General features: G+C 52.8%; 1 pseudogene; it reads right to left on the bottom strand.

Moving 5' to 3' along the window:
* Positions 1 to 314: 314 nt before the first annotated feature.
* On the bottom strand, positions 315 to 19,982 carry LOC134433410 (zinc finger protein 436-like; annotated as a pseudogene).
* Between the last annotated feature and the right edge of the window lie 1,286 nt (positions 19,983 to 21,268).

Raw genomic sequence — 21,268 nt, 5'->3', positions numbered from 1 at the left:
GCCTGATGGCTGTGGAATCGAGTGAGTTTGGTGTGGGACTTGAGTTTTTATCAGGTGGGTGTGAGCACTTTTGGGGTAAGATTGAGCTGTTTTCACTGAGATTTGAGTTGTTTTGAAGTGACAGATGTATCGATACGGGCTTTTGTATTGCAAAGACATTGAGTATAGAAAGAAATTAAGGACAAACCAAAATTAGAAGCTGCCAAGTGTGTTCCCAACATGTATCACAGGGAATGTGAGTGACCAGGGCTGTGCCCAAAGTGCCTCCTCCAGTGGGGGATGGAGCTGGAGCAGCACACGAAGCTCTTCCTGCACTCGGGGCACTCACAGGGCTTCCCTTACCGGTGCCTCTGTTGGTGTTGGGTCAAGTCAGAGCTGCTGGAGAAGCTCTTCCCACACTGGGGACACTCATAGGGCCTCTCCCTAGTGTGGATGCGCCAGTGGGTGACGAGGGTGGAGTTGTGCTTGAATCCCTTCCCACAGTCAGGGCACTGGAAGGGCCTCTCCTCTCTGTGAATCCGATAGTGCTGAAGGAGATGGGAGCTGGTCTGAAACCTCTTCCCACACTTGGACCACTCGTAGGGCCTCTCCCCAGTGTGGATCCTCTGGTGCTTGATCAGGTCAGACCTCCACCTGAAGCTCTGCCCACACTCCCCACACTTGTAGGGCTGTTCCCCAGTGTGGGTCCTCGATCCAGTGTGGTACACGATCAGGATGGAGCTGCATGAAGCTCTTCCCACACTGCCCAAATTCCAAAGGAACCCAAATCCCCAGGACCCCAAATTCCCAGGACTCCCACAATTCCCCGTGACCCCAAACTCCAGTGACCCCAAATTCCAGCAACGTCCCCGAACTCCTGTGACTTCCGGTGACCCCAAATTTCCCGTGACTTCTCCAATTCCTCGTGACTTCCCCAAATTCTGCTTTTGGTGTTCCCCCCCAATCCCCCTATTCTCTCCCATTTCGGGATCCCCTTGTTCCCTGTTTTGGGGTCCCCCTTGTCCCGATTTTTAGGGTCCCTCGTTCCTGGTTTTGGGATCCTCCAATCCTCCCAAATTCCCTCCAAATTCTCACAATTTTGGGGTTCCACATTCCCCCATTTTGTGGTCCCCTAATTCTCCTCCTTTCCCTTTTTGGGATCCCCCAATTTCCCCCCATTTTAGGGTCCCCCATCCCCAATTTTGGGGTACCCCATTCCCCATTTTTGGGGACCCCTGTCCCCCCCAATTTCCCCCAATTTTGGGGTCCCATCAATTTACCCTATTCCTGGTTCTTGGGATCCCAAATCCCCTAAAAACTCATTTAGGGGTCCCTATATCCCCTTTTGGGATCCTCAATCCCTCCAAAAACTCCCCCAATTTTAGGGCGCCCATTCCCATTTTTGGAATCCCAAATCTCCCCTGAACTTCCCCAATTTTGGGGTCCCCGTGTCCGTTTTTAGGGTCCCCTGTACCCATTTTGGGATCCCCCTGTTCCTAGTTTTTGGGGTCCCCAATCTCCCCAAATTCCCCAAAATTTTGGGGTCCCAGTGCCCATTTTGGGTTCCCTATGCCCATTTTTGGGGTCCCTCCACTCCCGGTTTTTGGGGTCCCAAATTGCCCCAAATTCCCCCAAATTTTGTTGTCCCCGTGCCTATTTTTGGGGTGCCCCATGTCTGTTTTTGTGGTATCCCGTTTCATTTTTGGGGTTCCTCCATTCCTGGTTTTAGGATCTCAGATCCCCCCAAACTCTCACAATTTTGGGATCCCCGTTCCCAATTTTGGCGATCCCCTTGTCCATTTTTGGGTTCCCCGTGCCCATTTTTGGGGTGTCCTGTGCCCTGCTCCAGCACCAGTCCCAGCATGACCCGCCCGGTTCTGCCGGTGGCTGTGAAGATCCCCCGCACCGTGAACTGAACTGGACCGAACTGGATCAAACCGGACCAAACCGGGAACGGGATCGGGATTTGGGATCAGCATCGGCACCGGGAGCGCTCCGGGAGCTCCGTGATTGCTCCGATGAGTTTTGGTCGTGCCCCCGGGCGGGACTGGGAGGGACTGGGAGAGACCTCGGGACTGGGAGGAACTTGGAGGGATGGAGCGGGAATTGGGAGGGACCCCCTTTACTCGGAGGGAACTGGGAGGGACGGAGGGGAGCGGGAACTCCTCGGTTCGCACAGTTCCGGTTCAGCCAACCCGGTCCGGATGTGCATCTCCCCTGTGTGCATCCTCTGGTGAAAGATAAGACTGGAGCTCTGGCGGAAGCATATCCCACACAAGGAACACTTCAAAGGCGTTTCCCCAGTGTGGATCCTCTGGCCCACAATCACGTGGGACCTCCGAATGAAGCCCTGCCCATACTACTCACATTTGTAGTGCCTCCCCCAGTGTGGATCCTCTGGTGCTTGATCAGGTGAGACCTCCTGCTGAAGCTCTTCCCACACTCACCACACTCATAGGGCCTCTCCCCAGTGTGGGTCCTCTGGTGCAGGATCAGGTTGGAGTTCCACCTGAAGCTCTTCCCACACTCCACGCACGTGTGGGGCTTCTCCCCATCATGGAGCTGCTCATGGAGCAGCAGCTCCGAACTCTGGCTCCATCTCCGGCCGCCTTCCCGGCCCAGGCTGGCTCTTTCCCCCTCAGATCCCCGCCAGCTGCGTTTGCAGCCCCTCCTCGTGCGGCATCTCCGGGGCTTTTCCTCCCTGTTTGCTTCCTGCGCCATGGAGCCGCTCAAAACGGCCTCTGCCACCAGGTTCTGCCGCGGGCATTTGTCCTCCCTGCTCTCCATGCTCAGCTCCTGCTCTGGGGGAGGAAGGACAAGGACAGGATGGGATTTGCCTCTGTGCCACAGGCAAGGGCTAGGAGATCCCCCCAGGGCGTCCCGACCAGGACGGTACTGGCAGCCCCCAATGTCCCCCCAAGGGGCCTTTTCCACTCAGCCTTGGACTGCTTCATTCTCCAAACATCCCCACAAAAACCCAACTGGAAACAACTGGGAGTGACTGGGAACATGCTGAAGGGAACGGGGCTACACTGGGAGATACTGGGAGGGACTGTAACAAAAGTGAGGGTGAAAGAGAGCAACTGGAACCATGTAGAGCACAACTGATTCATACTGGCAGGGACTGGGAGCACACTGGGCTCATCTTGGAATCACACTGGGAGGGACTGGACTAATACGGGGGGGATCTGAGAGTGACTGGGAACACACCCTGCCCATCCTCCCTCATACTGGGCCTGGCTGGGAACAACTGGGAGCACACTGGCAGCAAATGGCATCATACTGGGACTGACTGGGCTGATCTAGGAAGCAACTGGAACCATGCTGGGGGCAGCTGGGACCATACTGGGAGAGACTGAAAGCCACTGGGCTTATTCTGGGACCACACTGGGAGGGCTGGCATGTGACTGGGATCAAACTGGAGCTTACTGGGATCACATTGGGGTTGAAAGCAAGCCACTGCGATCACACTTTGGGCTACTGGGAGCAACTGAAAGAAACTGGGATGATGCTGCAAGCAAACTGGAGGAACTGGGAAGGACTGGATGCATGCTGGAGGCAACTGGGCATGACTGGAGGATCATACTGGGAGAACTGACACCTTACCGGGGCCACTGGCAGTGTCTGGAAATGACTACAGACATGCTGGGGGAACTGGGATATACTGGGAGTGTCTGTAACCATACTGGTGTGACTGGAATTACACCGGGAACAGCTGGGACCATGCTGGGAGCAACCGGGATCACACTGGGATCCCAGTGACAGCAGCCGAGTCCATCCTAGGTTACACTTGGATCTCATTGAGAGTGACTGGAATGATACTGGGATTGACTGGGAGTGGCTGGTTTTGTGGATTTTGGGTGGTTTGGATTTTGGGGGATTTTATTGCCATTTTGAAAGGGAGTTTTTCTGGGGGTATTTGGGGAGGGGCCTGAGAGGGGATTGGGGGGGGTGAGGGAGGGTGCGGGGGGGTCTGGGGGGGCTTTGGGGAGGGGCCAGGGGGTTTGGGGGGGTCTGGGGAGGGGTCCTGGGGCATTGTGGGGGGACCTAGGGGGTGTGGATAGGTCCTAAGAGGGGTCTTGAGGGGGGCAGGGGGGTCGTAGGAAGGGTCTGGGAGGGTCTGGAGTGTTGGAATGGTCCTGGGGGGAGTTTGGGGAGGGCTCTGGGGGGTCCTGAGGGTGTCCTGGGAGGGTTTGGGAGGTTTTGGTGAGGGGCTTTGGAGGTCTGGAAGGGTTTTGGGAGAGGGTCTGGAGGGTGTTTGTGGGTTTTGGGGAGAGGTCCTGGAGGGATCTGGGGAGGGGCTGGGGGAACCTGAGTTGGGTTTGGGAGGGGTCTGGAGTGTCCTGGCAGGGTCCTGGGTGGGGTCTTGGGAAGGGTCTGGGGGCTCTCAAGGGGTCCTGGAAGAGATTTGGGGGTCCCGGGGGGTCCCAAGCCCACCCTGATCCGTGGTCTGGGGGTTTTGGGGGAAGGGGGCACAGCAGGGGCTCCCTCCCTCCCGGTTTTTGGGGCTTCTCCCATGGCGCCCCCTCCCCAAAGAGCTCTGAGGGCCCCCTGAAGTGGCTCCTGTTCTACTGGCCGGTGCCCCCTGATCCAGGATCCCAACAACACCCCCCCCCCCATAATCCCAATTAAGCCCCACAAATCCCCCAAAGATGTTCCCAAAACCACAAGAAACCCCCCAAAATCCCACTAAGACTCAAATAAATCCTTGCAAAACCCAAAAAACTCAGAGAACACCCCCAAATCCCAGAAAAATCTCCAAAAATCCCAAAAATTTCCTCAAAAAACACAGACCTCTAAAGAATCCCACTAAAGGCCTCCACAATTCCCATAAAACCACCCAAAATCCCCCAGAAACTCCAATAAAATCCACAAAAATTAAGGAGAATCCCAACAAATTGTCACAAAATCCCAGCAATGCCCCTCAAAATTAAAAGAAAAAATCAAAAAATTTCAAAAAAATCCCAATCCCACCCAGAAAACACCTCCCAAATTGCCAATAAAACCCCCCAAAATTCCCCAACTCCCCCCAAACCCAATCATTCTCTCCAAAACCCCAATAATTGCCCCCGAACTCCCCACAAACTCCCCCAGCCCAAAAGCCCCAAATGCCGCAACCCTGCCCAGCCCTCCCTGGTCCCTCCCAGTCCCGCCCGGGCCCGTCTGGGACCGCGGCCAAAACTCCCTGAAGCGAACGCGGAGGGCCCGGAGCGAGCCCGGAGCCCATCCTGGGCTCGGCCTCAGCCTCGGCCCCTCGGAGGCATTTTGGGCCACCCTGGGCAGGTTTAGGGCAGGCTCAGATCCCTGGCAGCCATTCCCAGCCTTGCAGGAGGGATTTTAGGCCCCTTTGCCTGATTTCAGGCCGAATCTGGTGGGTTAGAGGAGGGATTTTAGATCCCTTTGGATGATTTGAGGCCCATGTGGGTGAATTTAATGTTGTGTCAGTGATTTTAGGTCCCTTTTTTTTGTGATTTTGGGCCCATTTAAGTAGGTTTTTTGCTTCTTTGGATAATTTTAGATCAAACCAAGTCGTGTAGGATGATTTGTGGTCCTCTTGTGTTGGTTTCAGGCTCATTTGGGAGATTTCAGGCCAAAGCAGGTACTTTCTGGGTGGATTTGAAGCCCATTTTGGAGATTTAAGGCTGATTTTAGGCCATTTTGAGGGAGATGTAAGCCAGTTTGGGCAATTTTAGGCCCCTTTGGTTGGATTTTAGACCTCTTTGGACAATTTTAATCCCATTTGGCCGATTTTAGGCCAAATGTGCTGGCTTTCAGCTGCATTTGTGACGCCTTTGGATGATTTTAAATGAAACCTGGCCCTTTTAGGACTACGCGTCCCCTTGGCCCCACCCCTTCCCCTCACGGTTCCCGCCCTTTCTCCACCTCCTTTCCCCTCACGGTTCGGCTTTCGGGAACGGGACAGGAGGAGGAGGGAGGCTGCAGTTTGCTCCCAGCAAGGTCCCAGTTGCTCCCAGTTCCTGCTGCCTTCATCCTGCATGTTCCCAGTTCTCCCAATAACCCCAGTCACTCCCAGTATGATCCCAGTTGTTGCCTTCTATGATCAAGGCAGGCGACCTGGTTCTGAGGTACAGCTCGACAGCCCTCTCTCTAGGGCCGTTCGGGCCAATGACATACGCAGACACCAATGTGATGGACGGTCAAAAGGCGTTTATTACTTCTTCTCATGGGGTCTTATAGTCTTAGGGGTCTCTACATCAAAAAGGGGTTTGTCCTTCTTACTTATGGTTAGTAGGGGATGGAAAAGTACTGGGTAAGGGATGGAAAGTTACTGGCTTCAGTGGGGCAACATTCCAATTGTTAGTGGGACCACATTCCCATGTTAATTTCTTATCTATGAGTACCTGAGAGTCTTATCTATGGGGAACCGAGGGTCCTGGCTTTCCGTGACATCGCGAAATCTTCCGCAGCGCCTCTTCCCTAGCTACAACATCTCCCCCTCCCTTTTCACAAATGAATGAGGTAGTCGTGTACATAGATACTGAATTGAGGTATAAGGTTGTAACTTGACAAGGGAAAGGGATTTTGGGAAACCTGAGTAAGCTTTTGCCAGACAAGTTTGGAAAATCTTGTGACTGGCAGTGTTCTTTGGTTGAATTCCCTGGTTGAATTCACAGCAACTGTCGTCGCCCTATGAACAGGATGTTGGTCCGTTCCAGGCGGCTCTGAACGAACGACACCAGCTTGTTCAGCAGGCATGGTCCGAAGGTGACTGTTAGAAACAGCATCGCCAATGGACCTATCAGGGCAGAAATCAAAGTGGTTAGCCATGGTGATTGATTGAACCAGGACTCGTACCAGCTCTGTTGGGCTTCCCTGTCTTTCTGCCTCTGGGCCACTCGGTTCCGGAGTTCCGTCATGGAGTCTCTCACGACTCCCGTGTGGTCTGCATAGAAACAGCACTCTTCTTTCAAGGCGGCACACAGGCCCCCTTGCTGCATGAACAGGAGGTCCAGGCCTCGCCTGTTCTGCAAGACCACTTCTGAGAGTGAGGAGACTGACTTCTCTAGATAGGAGATGGATTTCTCAATCCTCTGCAGGTCCTCGTCAATCGTTGCCTGCAGTTGGGACAGTCCTTGGTGCTGTGTCGCTAGGGCTGAGACACCCGTGGCCGTTCCTGCTGCTCCCAGGCCGAGCAGCATTGCGATAGTTATACCTGTCATTATTTCTCTTTTGTGGATCCGGCTGGGTCCCTCAAGAAGATGGTACATCTCTTCGTCTGAGTGGTACAAGACCCTAGGAACAATCAGAACTTGGACACAGAAGTCGTTAGAGTCATTGAATTTGGGAAGGAACACACAAGGACTCACTCCGGATCGCTGGCAAACCCACATCCTCGATGCGGATGGGACTGCCCACTTATTGTTTTTCCTGTTCAGCCTGCTAATTTTGGTGCAGATGTTACCTCCCCGCTTAGCTAGGGTTGAATTGCCAAAGCATCTGCCTCGGCCTGTGACTTGACTCAGGGTGATTCCTTTGCGAGGGGTGTCCCATCTGCACTGGTGAGGGGCGTCGGCTGTGGAATAACTGAAGGGAGTGTCTAAAGCGACTCCTTCGTAAAAGGGGGGTTTGACATCGTAACAAAGCCAGCAGGATTCGGTTAGGTTAGGGTTGGATTCGTTCAGGGATACAAAGGTAGCTTCTAACATACGAAGGATTGGGTCTGCGTCTGACTCGGTTAAGCGACTCATCTGAAAGGTTTCCGCTTGACCGGTTGGGACATTGCTGACCCCTGTGGGTAAGGTTTTGGGGTCGGTTATGTTTCTCCCTTTCGGCACGCTTTTAATCACTTTGTTGGGTCCGACTGCTCGGAGTGCTGACGGCTGGAGCCTGATAATTTGCACGTTCACTCTCTCTTTTGACCCTTGAAGGACCACTGTCCACGTTCTGCCTGTGGCCCAGCTAGGGTGGTCTGGCTGCAAGACCGTCATGTTGTAATCAGTGCATGCCCGAAAGTTAGGGATTTTAATTTGGTTTCGATGGGGGTTTTCGCGAAAGAAGAAGGGTATTTTGCAGCTGATGGGTGCCCAGGTGAATTGTAAGAATTTGTCTGGCTCTTGTGGATCCCACCCAGGCCCCGACGGTCTGGCATCTGTGACTATGGTTTCGCAGCCCCAGTGCCCACAATATCCCCACCCCGGGTGATTGCAGTAGCTTTTCCCAGGGTTTGAAGCTGGGCAACAGTAGGATAGGTACGAGTGTTTGGCATGTAGGGAATAGGGGTTTGCCCTTGGCTGTCCTGGAAACAGGTCGGTGATGCGGAGCACGAAGGATGGGGTGTTCGGTGTGGTGATTTCTGTGAGTGCTTTGCCACTACTAAGGTGTCGCATGACCCACCTGAATGGCTGATGGGAGTAGTGGTCTGGGCTGGCTTGCCCTCTGGCGACAAGCCCCAACAGCAAAATCACACAGAAACACCCTTGGTGCTTGGGTCTCACCCGTGCGGGTCTTTCGGGTGCTGCCTGACGGCTTGGTGGTCTGTCACTTTCGTCTGGAACCGGGATGTACGCGTCACGAGGGCGTCCCACGAGCAGGTCCTGTAAACAAAGACTCGCAATTCTTGTCAGTCTCATTCTGCTCGCTATGAAGGTCCGGTTTAATCGACTTAAGTGGACACCACCTGATTTTGCCGTCCTTTTTGACAGCCGCGTACCCTCTCCCCATGAGCATCAGCCTCCAACCCCATTCCCACTCGCCTAGCTCGTTTCTGATTACCACCTGTGGGCCCTCTTCTAGCGCTCGAGTGGCCCAGTGTTTTTGGGTTTTTGGACGGGACTGTTTGTTTCGTCCCCCCTAGGGAATTGATTCAGTGCCAGCAAAGCAGTTGCCAGCATACGTGCCTGATCTCCTGGGGGAATGGCATTGGCAAAGCCCTCTGCTTTTGCCAACACTTCTAGCTTGGTTTTCAGGATCTGGTTTGCTCTCTCAACAATGACCTGCCCAGTACTGTTGTGTGGGATGCCTTGCACTAACGTGATGCCCCATTTCGCAGCGAATTCCTGTACTTGTTTAGAGATGAAATTGGAGCCATTGTCCATTTTGATCTGCTTGGGGATACCAAGCCAAGCCATGGCTGGCAGCCAATGCTGAATTGTGTTTTTGGAGTTGGTTTTGGGGTGCTGTGTGGCTATGATCGTCCCGCTATAAGTGTCTACTGTCACTGCAAGCCATGCTCGGGGCTTCATCGGTTCGCACCAGGTGAAGTCTGACTGCCAGATTTCTGAGGGCTTGAGACCTCTCGGGTTGACTCCGTAGGTCCAAAGGGGTGACTTCTGGCAGTAAGGGCAAGTGGCTACCACGTGTTTCGCGTCCGCCATCGGGATTCCGCATCTCTTCGCCAGTGGTTTGACTCCGATGTGGAGCGACTCGTGCAGTTGACGAGCTCTTTGCAAGGTTCAAACGCCTTTTGCTGCGGGGTCTGCTTTGTCGTTGCCAATCTGAAAGTAACCTTTGACTGGGTCATGGCTGTTGATGTGGATGACTGACACGGTGCCCTGTCGCGAGGAAAGTGCTTCTTCCAGCATTAGGGATGCTGCTGATGTCGACACTCCTGGTCCTGCCATGGATAGGCAGAGCCTTGCCACAAATATAGAGTCCGTTACGATGTTGAGGTGTTCGTCTTGGAAGAGTCCGCACGCCAGTACCACTGCTGCTGCCTCCAGTTGTTGCACTGACAGTGTGGGGTCACACGCTTTGACGCAGTGCCATTGCTCTCCTGCCTGCCACACTGCTGCTGCGGTTGAAGTCGTGGAGGAAGCGTCTGTGAAGACCGTTGGTCCTGGCTGCGGTCTGTCCTTGACCTTCGGTGGCACGTCCATGTTGACTACGGTCAGCAGCTTAGTCCAGGGTGGCTTGGAGGAGTAGGAGATTTCTCCTCCGAAACCGGAGAGAGCAAGGGCCAGGTACTCTGATATTGTGGCTGACTCCGAGGTCGGCTGCTTGCGAAACGGAAGGTGGATGCTTGTCGGCTCTGTCCCTAGGTGTTTCAAGGCGAGTCTCTGTCCTTTCATGATGAGACTGGCGATGCATTCGATTCCTGGGGAGAATGCACGAGCGGGTCTTCCGAGGACCACCCATTGGATCGGTCGGGCCTTTTCAGCAAGTCCTTGAGCCAGTGCTCCCACTCCCCCCTTCGGTGTAAAGTGGACGTACAGGTCCAGTGGCATGGCTGGGTTCCACCTGGCAAGCGTGCCAGTGGACATCTGGTTTTCGATGAAGTCGAGGGAGCTCGTTGCTTGCGGCGTCAGCTCCTTGGGATCCCAGGGGTTCTTCCCTTTCAGGAGGTCGTACAGAGGGTCCATGACCTCGGGAGGAATCAGGACAACGTTGCAAAGCCACTGCAGCGATCCCACCAGGCGTTGCACGTCGTGGAGCGTCTCGACTTCTCGGGTGATCTTCATCTCGGGGGGTGTCACGTAGGAGCTTGTAATTCCTACTCCCAGGAAGGTCACACAGGGTCCTCTCTTGATCTTTGCACTCGCGATCTCGAAGCCGTTGGCCTGAAGGGTCTCCGTGATTGTGGTCACCAGGTCATCTACTTGGCTTGTTGATGGTGCTGCAACCAGGATGTCGTCCATGTACTGGATGATGGTTGCGGTGGGATTGGAGTGTCTGACTGGCGTCAGTGCTTTGTCCACGGTGATCTGGCATATGGTCGGGCTGTCGACTAGGCCTTGTGGAAGCACTCTCCATTGGAAGCGAAGGTTGGGCTGCTCGCCGTTCCGAAACACCACGGAAAAGGCGAATCGTTCTCTGTCCTCAGGGTGCAGGGGTATTGAAAAGAAACAGTCCTTGATGTCCAGTACTGCGCACGGCTGCCCTTCGGGGATGGCTGAATTCGCGGGTAGCAGTGTCTGGACTGGACCCAGGGGTCGGATCGTCTTGTTCACCTCTCTCAGGTCGTGGACGAGACGATAGCCTTGTCCGGACCTCTTGGGGATCACGAATACAGGGTTGTTCCATGGGCTGGTGGAGGGTTCTATGTGACCCTTTTGCAGTTCGCGGTCGACCAGTTCCAGCAAGGCTGCCATTCGAGGCTCTGTCAGGGGCCACTGCTCAACCCATACAGGCTGTGATGACTTCCAAGTCAATTTGATTGGCAGCGCGGGGTGCACGGCAGTGGCCCTCAGGATAAATTTGTAATCCGAAATCCTAGCAAGGAAAGAACATCCCTTCCCAACAGGGGTGGAGAATTTTGCAAAATGTAAGGGTAGATTGCTACTGTCTGTTCTGGTCCCTTTTTCGTGTGAAGTGTTATAGCCACCAGCTGGGTGCTTTTCCATGCCCGGGACTGCCCCCCCACTCCATTCACTGGAGGGACTTCTTTGATTTGCCAATGTCCGGGCCAGTGTGCTTGGGGAATAATCGTGCAGTCTGATCCCATGTCCGCCCAGAACTGGAGCCCTGTGACGTGAGGATCCTGACTGCCATAAAGGCGGCATGTCCCCCACACCATCAGGGGTTCCTTCCCTATTTTCATGACCAAGGCCACCCAGGGATCCCGCTCTGGGACGTCCCCTGCTGTTCCTGTGACTCCGGCGCGGCTTGTGGCGGTGAGGCGTGTGAGGGTATTGAGGGCGGTGCTGCGCAACTCTGCCATTGTATTGCTGGAGGGGATGCAAAGTTGACTGCTCCCTGTGGGGGCATAGGGTATGAGGGTCCCCTGCCCCACTGGGGGTTGCAGTAGCTGGGCCGCTGCATGTTCCAGGTGGGAGGGGGCTGGATACGGCCTGGCTGCCCCCTCCCTCTCCCGTTTCCCTGAAACCTGGATCTGCATTCCTTAGCTAAATGCCCCTTCCTTCCACACAGCCAGCACGGCCCCCTACCTCCCCCTTGGCGTGGTGGAGCATCTGCTGATGGGCGCCTTGGCTGGGGGCAGTTTACTGCCAAGTGGCCTGCCTGGCTGCACTTAAGGCACGCCATCACACTGGTTATTGCGGTGTGAACTGCTGCTTGAATGGGAACTAGATGTTCCTCCTTTGCAACGTGTCTGATCATGGCAGCTACATTGGACCCCTGCGACAGTGACCTTAAAATGTCTTTGGTGGCTGAGTTACATTGCTGGCGTAGGCAGTCTGCCAGCACAGGACCCTTCGCCTCTGGGGGTAACGCAGAGGAATCTAATGCAGCCTGAAGTTTGTCCACAAACTGAGTGAAACTTTCACTCTCACCCTGTTTTATGAGAGACCATGGCGATGGTTTGGCTACCACTTTAGAAGCGTCACGGATGGCTTCTCGGGCAGCACGGGTTGTTGTCATGACCTCATGGGCACGCAAACTCTCAGCCTGTGCCTGGGGGGTGATCATAGTGGGGTCTGTGCCCATTAGCCTCTGTATGCTGGAACCGTGCAGTGGGTGGTCTGCCCCCGTTACCAAGGCTAGCTGTTTGAGGCAATTATCCTCCCATTCTTGTTTAAAAACGATCATTCCCGCACCATCAAATATCATTCTACACGTCTGCTTAATATCAAAGGGAAGCATATCGTCCCCACCAAAAAGGCCGTCAATGAGTGTGCAAACCATGGCAGAATTAATTCCCTTATCCGCAATCGCTTTAACAATTGCCTGCACATCTTTTGGATTAACCGGTGAATAAATCCTTTGGTTTCCGCCTGCCCACCCCCACAGACCGGGAACACCAGAGTGGCAGACGGAGTCCATTCTGCGCAAGCCATTTTTATTTTCCGCCAGTTTGTAAGCGGGGTTTGGTTTTTCTCTGTTAACTCCTTCACCCATGCAGGAGTGCTGTGGCTAGTGACCTTACTTGCCGCTGCTCTCTCTCTGTTAGAGCTAGAATCTGAGCCGGAATCCTCCGACCCTGTCTCGGGCTCCGAGCTCGAGTCCGAGTCCGAGCCGGAAGTCGAGTAAAGAGACGCTTCCGGGCTTCTCTGCCTTTCCTCGGGCTCCGACCCCGCCCCTTCCTGCGGGGGTGGGGCCATTCCCTCCCCCTGGGGTCCCCCCGCCTCCTGCTGGGGGTGGTCCTTGCCCTACAAGGACTTAATTTGAATAAAGCGCTCTGATTGGTCTTACGCGCCTCCGCGGGGGCCGCCCCGTCTCCCCGCTCGCCCGCGCATGCGTTGTTCAGCGTGCTGACTGCGTTTCCGCCCCCCGCCTCCTCCTTTCCGCCCTGACCATGCGGTCCGGCGCCATTTTCAAACGCATATGGTGGGGGGGCGTTTCTATCGGTCCCTATGGGGTCCGGCATTCTGGCCGCGTTCCGCGCCTCCTCCGCGAGCCCCTGCCAGAACGCCCGCGTGTGCTCCCCCCCCTCCGATGGTGAGTCCGCTCCCTGAGGGGGATCCGGCGTTCGCGCCTCCGCGCGCCCGCCTGGGTCAAGCACCTCCGTGGTTTGTGTCGCCGCGCCCACCCCCAACTGCGGCACGGCTAATAAACAAGCTCGCGCAGCTTTCCAGTTTTCTTGCTCTTGTCGAGCTTTTTTCAGAGCCTGGACAACTCTGTCCCCCGATTTTAGGGCTTTCCCTGAGCCCAAGGACATAGCGTCCTCCGCCAGGGCTTTTGTACAGTTATCCCACACGTCCGAATGTAGGACGTCCACGGGGCTTTCAATAGCCCCAAAATTAATCTCGTCAATGCGAGAGTTAAATCCTTAAGTTTACATTCTATACCCCATTGCGCATGCATCTCTGTTACGACCTTCGCTATGGCTTCCATGGTCCAAGCTGGTCCGGGAGGTGTCCCTCCCCGCTGCGATCAGTCCCGCTGTCGCAGCCACTGTCCTCGTTCCAGGAGTGTCCCTGTTTGCCGGGCGCAAGCCGCTGTCCCGGGTACCGGCACCAAATGTTGCCTTCTATGATCAAGGCAGGCGACCTGGTTCTGAGGTACAGCTCGACAGCCCTCTCTCTAGGGCCGTTCGGGCCAATGACATACGCAGACACCAATGTGATGGACGGTCAAAAGGCGTTTATTACTTCTTCTCATGGGGTCTTATAGTCTTAGGGGTCTCTACGTCAAAAAGGGGTTTGTCCTTCTTACTTATGGTTAGTAGGGGATGGAAAAGTACTGGGTAAGGGATGGAAAGTTACTGGCTTCAGTGGGGCAACATTCCAATTGTTAGTGGGACCACATTCCTATGTTAATTTCTTATCTATGAGTACCTGAGAGTCTTATCTATGGGGAACCGAGGGTCCTGGCTTTCCGTGACATCGCGAAATCTTCCGCAGCGCCTCTTCCCTAGCTACCACACCCAGTCTCTCCCAGCAGGGTCCCAGTCACTCTCCCTTGCCCCAAGCGTGTTCCCAGTTCCCCCAGCACATTCCCTGTTGCTCCCAATTTGGTCCCAGTCACCACCCATATGGTCTGAGACACTCCCAGTACATCCCAGTTGCGCTGAACATTGTCATAGTCATTTCCAGGCACTCCCAGGTGCCTCAGTGTGGTTCACTTGCTCCCAGTTTTATCCCAGTTGCTCCTAGTTTCTCTGATTACGTCCCCAGTTGGCTCCCAGCAGGGTCTGGTAGCTCCCAGTAACCCCCAGTCAGGGTCCAATCACACCCTAATCCCAATATGATTGTAGCCACTCCCAGTATGATCCCAGTCACTGCCAGTTTGATACCTCTGCCCCCAGTGTGATCCCATTTGCTCCCTGTCAATGCCAGCATGACCCCAGTGGCCTCCAGTGTGATCCCAGTGACTCTCTGTCTCTCCCAGTCACACCCGGCATGCTCCCAGTCACTCCCACTTCTTCCCTGTTGCTTTCAGCACAATTCCAGTTGCTCACAGCCACTCCCAGTCAATCCCAGTATGATTCCAGTCACTCTCAGTGTGATCCCAGTCTAACCCAGAATGGACCCACCTGCTCTCACTGTGAACCCAACATGATCCCAGTTTGCTGGAATTCATAAAATTAGAGGGTTTTTAAGAAATAGTTAAAAAAGAATAGGCCTCAGACTGAAGGTTTGTTAGCATTGCAAATACAGCAAAAAAGTTTTCTAAGCAGTAGAGCGTACGTGACAAACAACAATAGGCCTCTGTAGAACTAGCTTATAGATAGCAACCAAGTTATTTAATGTATATCTTTAGAAGGTTAGCATGAATAGAGCTCTGTTCTTTGTCTCTTATGAACCAATCTTTGTTTTAACCACCATTATGTGTGTTTTATATGATTGGATAGAATGCTTGTCAATACGTGTTGTTTTATGTGTGATTGGCTGAAATCTAGGCTGAGATAGTTTTATGCTATGCTGTAATACCACACCTCCTTGGCATTCCCTGTGGATCAGCGAGCTGTTAACATCCTGTCTCCATTTCTAACAATGTCCTGAGACTGATGTGCTGAAATAAAAAAAGCTCATGTTACTAGTCCAGATTGTCCTGTTTTGTCCATAACTAGGCATAGTTGCCGCAGCAAGTGAGTTCCTCAGTAAGCGTTGAGCATTTGACATATTTTGACATAGTTGTCCCTAGAATAGTCCCAGTCCCTCCCAGTATGGTCCCACTCACTCCCAGTTGCCCCCAGCATGGTCCCGGCTGTTCCCAGTGTGGTTCCAGTCCCCACCCCGTGCTTACAAACACTCCCAGTTTATCCCAGTTGCCCCAGTAAGGCTCTAGTTACCTGAGAATGATCCCAGTCTTTCCCAATTACTCCCAGTTGCCTCCAGCATGACACCCCAGTTCCCATCAGTTGCCCAAAGTACAGTCCCAGTTGCTCCCAGTATGATCCCAGTTGTGGTCGTAGTCTCCCCAGCATGGTTCCAGTACCTTCCAGCGGATCCCACTTGCTCCCAATGTTTCTATGTTTCCCTCCCAACATGGGCCCAAGTAGCTCCCAGTAACCCCCAGTCAGGATCCATTCACACCCATTGCAATCCCAGTGGCTCCAAGGATGATCCCAGCAACTCCCGCTACAAGCCCAGTCACTTTCACTATGATACCAGTTGCTCCCATTCACTCCCAGTATGACCCTAGCCACTCCCAGATCCTCCCAGTGTTATTCCAGTCATGCCCAGTGACTCCCTGTCACTCCCAGTGTGGGCCCAGTTGCTCCCATTCACCTCCAGTATGGTTCCAGTCACGGTCAGCACCTTCCCAGTCACTCCCAGTCTGGTTCCAGTAGGATCCCAGTCACTCTCAGATACTCCCAGTACTCTTCCAGTCTATTCCCAGTATGATCCCAGGCAGTTCCAGTATGATCCCAGTATGACCCCAACATGGTACACCCACTCAGTGCCATGTTCCCTAGCCCAGATGTTGATAAGGCTGTTCTTGAAATGAGTCCCACTGTCTGACTCAATCCTCTCAGGGGTGCCATGTCTCCAAGGGACCTGCTTTTCCAGGCCCAGGATGGTGTTCCAGGCAGTAGCATGAGACACAGGGTAGGTTTCCAACCATCCCGTGGTGGCTTCCACCATGGTCAGCACATAGCGCTTGCTGTGGCATGTCTGGGGCAGTGTGATGGAGTCAATCTGCCAGGCCTTCCCATACTTGTACTTGGACCACTGCCCACCGTACCACAGGGGCTTCACTTGCTTGGCCTGCTTGATGGCAGCACATGTCTCACAGTCATGGATAACCTGAGCAATACATCCATGGTTAGATCCACCCCTCAGTCTCATGCCCACTTACAGCTGGCATCCCTGCCCTGATGGCCTGAGGCATCATGGGCCCATCAAGGTAGGAACAACTCCCCCTTGTGTTGCCAGTCTAAGTCTATCTTTGCTGCCTGACCTACCTGCTCGTTGTTTTGGTGTTCCTCATTAGCCCAACTCTTGGGGACATCAGGATTTCACTTACAGATTTTCTACTAAGAGGCAATGTCTTTCCACTCATCAGCAACCGCGATTGGTTTCCCCCTACACGGCCAGTTGGACTCGTTCCACCTTTCCAGCCATCCCCACAGAGCATTGGCTACCATTCACAAATCAGTGTAGAGGTAGAGCTTTGGCCATTTCTCTTTCAGCAATGTCCAGGGCCAGCTGAACGGCCTTGAGTTCCACAAGTTGACTTGATCCACCTTCTCCTTCAGTGTCCTCTGCAATCTGTCCTGTGGGGCTCCATACGGTTGCTTTCCAAAGGAGCGTAGTGTGTTTCCCCTGGGGGCAGTTGGATGTATGCGGTGGGTGGCCAGCGTGTGCGTGGCTGCAGCCAGCGCCAGCCAAGCAGTTCATGCTGGGGAGGGTCCCCGGGGGGATCTCTGGGCCAGAGCCTAACAGCCGGCTTAGAATTGGTGCGGACCAGGGGAATCCGACTGTTTAATTAAAACAAAGCATCGTGAAGGCCCTAGGCAGGTGTTGACACGATGTGATTTCTGCCCAGTGCTCTAAATGTCAAAGTGAAGAAACTCAATGAAGTGCGGGTAAACAGCTGGAGTAACTCTGACTCTCTTAAGAGGGCATAGTTACTAAATGGGCATAGCTGTGGAAGTTGCGCCTCCTCGTGGCCCCACTGGATACCCTTGTGGTAACAGAATTGACTTCTGCTCCAGTGTGAGAGAGGGCAAAAATCTGCCCTCTCTGTTGTTGGACTCGCCACCCAATAATAGTTTCACGAGCTGTTGAAACAAAAAGTTGGCACAGTCATTTTGCAGCTGCCTAAAACCTTGTCCACGGGCTAGTGTTGGACACAACTGGCAGTCTGGGAGAGGGCCAGCTGCTAACTACTTCTACCCTCACTCTTTTTGTTGTCTCTTTGACTGATGTGATGGTGCAATCTATTACAGCACCCTGCATGGGGTCGCTGAGGGTGAGAGAGAGATGAGAATCTTTTTTCTTGATCAGAAGGCTGTATTTATTGATATATGATATATAATACATTATAACTATACTAAATAGAATAAAGAGAGAAGTTGCAGAGGCTGCTAGCTAGCTAAGAATAGAAAGAAAGAATCTATAACAAAGTTGTGTCCAGGGACTCTGTCCCTAGCTTGCACTTGTGATTGGCCTTAATTATAAACATGGGAACATGAACCAATCACCAATCAAAATAGGTGCATCCTATTGCATTCCACAGCAGCTGATAACAATTGTTTACATTCTCTTCTGAGGCCTCTGCCTTCCAGAAGACGCAGAAATCTGAAAGAAAGGATTTCTGTGAAAAAATGTCTGCAACAGCAATCATTGGCTTTGCAATATGTATTGACTGCCACTCAAACTGACCCACTAGATCTAAGTGTCAAAGATGCCAAGATTCCATCTATATACCCTCTGTGCCCAGGGAAGAGGGATTTAATCTGGTATGTTTGGAGTTTGTTAACTCCACAATTACAAGGGGTTGTGGAATACATCTGGGAGTCGCATGGGAGGGCAAAATTCCCTGAACCTTAGGAGATCTCCCCATCGGGTTTGGCTCAAGATGATTCTGAGTGTTCAGACAGAGGCACAGAAGAGCCAAGAACACCTGAGGCTCTTCCCAGGTCCAGTGGTGACGGAGAAACAATAAGAACTCCTGTCATGTCCATCCCTGAGAGAAAGCCATCCTGTCCTTGTTGTGCGACCTGGTTTACTAGGATGTTGGGGCTGACTGACAATCTAAAGAGGGCCCAGGGGCAAAAGAAGGTCATCTTTAGGTCCTCTAAATGTGGTGAACAAAATCTTAACTACCACAGTATTGCCTGTCACGCCCCACGTTGTAAAGGGATGCTCTGTGTGGCTCCAACTGGCAAATGGGTCTGTGAGGTATGCCAATGTGGTTTTGCCACTAAGATCGGCCTGGGGCAGCACAAGAGGATAATGCATCCCCTTGTGAGGAATTTGGAACGGATTGTTGTCGCCCATCCCAAAGAGTCATCAGTCAGAGGGGCCCACAAAAGAGTATGGACTGATGAGGAGGAGGCTCTCCTGGTACAATTGGTAGAGAAGTTTGCCAGTAGTCAGAATACTAACCAACTTATTGCAAGGCATATTCCATCTAAAAGGGCAAAGCAGACCAGTGATAGAAGGCGCCTTCTGGGGAGAGATCCTTCCACGAAAAGTCAGGCTGGGCCAGAAGGGGAGATGGTGATTGAACATCGTCCCAGGTCTGCTAAATCACCAAAGGAGGGGCAATTGAAGCTCCAATACCATGAAGCCATTCAAACGGGATTATTGGCTGGCAGATTCACCAGGTATCGGGAGGCCTTCATGAAAGTTTTAGATGGGCAACATCTGCAAGGGATGGTGAACGATGTTTTCAAAGAGTATCGTGGTACCCTGAGTGGGCCTGGCCAGAATATGAAAACAGCCAGGTGTCGGAAAATGCAGACATCCCGTGGTCAGGGTGCATCCAAAGCAACAACAAACTGGATGCAAAAGAGAGCGATTAAGAGAGGGAAATTTCTTCGATTTCAGATGCTGTACAAGTTGCATAGGAGGCGTCTGGCGTGTATTATTCTGGACAGCACAGAAGCCTTGCAATGTCAAATACCACCTGGTGTTGTCCATGCACACTTTAAGTGGAGATAGGATACAGCTGTTGAGTTTGGGGGCCTGGTGAACTTTCCTCTGCATGTGGAGGTTGATAACACCGTATTTGTGGCCCTCATTACTGAAAAGGAGATTGAGAAAAATGTGAGTGAGATGTGTAAAACCTCCGCTTCTGGGCCAGATGGGATTACTTTGGGTCTTCTTATTAAAAAGGGCCCTAAGTTTTCCCTGTTGACTGAGATCTTCAGCCTCTGGCTTTTTACTGATACTATCCCAGACGCGCTGTGGGACTGCCGGACAGTCTTGATACCCAAGTCTTCTGATTTGGATCAGCTTGGTGATACCAATAACTGGAGGCCTATCACTATTGGTTCTATGGTGATTAGGCTGTTCTCCAGGATTGCTATGGAGAGTCTGACCAGAGCACGTCCCATTAACCCCCGGCAATGGGGCTTTATTTGCGCATCAGGTTGTGCCGAGAACCCCAAGTTGTTAAAACTTGTGGTTAAGAACTCAAAGCGGGAGCATCGACATCTGGGGGTGGTGTTCATGGACATCACCAAGGCCTTTGACACCGCTGGTCATCAGCATGTACTTGAGGGTCTGATCCAGAGAAGGGTTGATCCCCATGTGCTTCAGCTGGTTAGGGAAATGTATTGGAATATCCAAACGTACATTTCCATTAAAAAGGAGAGGAGAGATGCCATTTACATTCGCTGTGGCGTCAAACAAGGTGACCCTATGCCACCTTTGCTGTTCAATCTGGCGATGGACCCCCTTTTATGCAAGCTTGAAAGTGAGGGTCAGGGGTTCCAACATGAAATAACAGCCATGGTGTTTGCAGATGATTTAGTGCTGCTGAGTGATTCCTGGGATGGCATGTGTTGTAATATCAAAATTTTGGAGACCTTCTGTGAACTTACTGGTCTCCAGACTCAGGGGGAAAAATGTCATGGCTTTTGCATCAAGTCAACAAGGGACTCATATACTATCAATGATTGTCTCCCATGGAAGATAAATGGTTCCCCCCTTAAAAAGATTGACCCAGAGAGCTCAGAAAAATATTTTGGCACATGGATTGACCCCTGGACTGGCTTTGCAGACTTGGGTTTATCAGAGAAACTTGTGGACTGGCTCCATTGGATTGGGAGTTCACCCCTCAGATCTCTTCAGAGGGTCAATATACTCAGGACTTATACCCTCCAGAGACTGGTATATCTGGCTGACCATACTGAGGTGAATGTGGGCCTTCTCAATTCCCTTGACCTGTTGATTCAAAAGGCAGTCAAGGAATGGCTTCATCTCCCTCCAAGTACATGTGATGCCATCTTGTATTCGAGTTTTGAAGATGGTGATTTAGGCATCATCAAGTTGGCGGTGCTCACTCCAAGTATTCAAGTGCGAAGACTTCATAGATTGGCACAGTCTTTGGATGAGGCTCTGGTGGGTTTTCTAAGAGGGGAACAGCTGGAATTGTTATTTGAAAAGTTATGGTTGAGAGCAGCTGGAAAAAGAGAGTCCATCTGTGGGTTTTTGGGGTCCAGCTAGCTGCCGGGGGCCCCAAAACTTGGTGGGTGCCGGCAGGCCCCCTCCTCAGCGTCTGTTGCCATGGAGGGATCCAGCCAGGGTCATGCTCACTCACAGGCCTGGATGTTTAAAGCTGACACAGCCAAACAGAGAGGTCGCGGGAGGCTCTGGTGAAATTCCAACAGGCTTTATTTTTTGGGAAGTCTGAGGGTGCTGATGGGGGAGGAAAAAGGGGTGCAGCTCTGATGAAGGGTGCTGGAGCCGGGGTGCCGAGCCCCAAACCCAGGTGGGACTTAGGTTTAAGAAGTGGAACGAAGTAGGCGGGCTCAGGGGTGCCCCTTGACCACTAGGATGGGGGTACAGGGATGGTCTTTTGTGGGATGATGTCC

The sequence above is a fragment of the Melospiza melodia genome, unplaced genomic scaffold (assembly GCF_035770615.1).
Source record: "Melospiza melodia melodia isolate bMelMel2 unplaced genomic scaffold, bMelMel2.pri scaffold_18, whole genome shotgun sequence".
Lineage (NCBI taxonomy): Eukaryota > Metazoa > Chordata > Aves > Passeriformes > Passerellidae > Melospiza > Melospiza melodia.
Note: the sequence above shows the minus strand (reverse complement) of the source record. Positions and strands in the feature narration are given on the sequence as shown.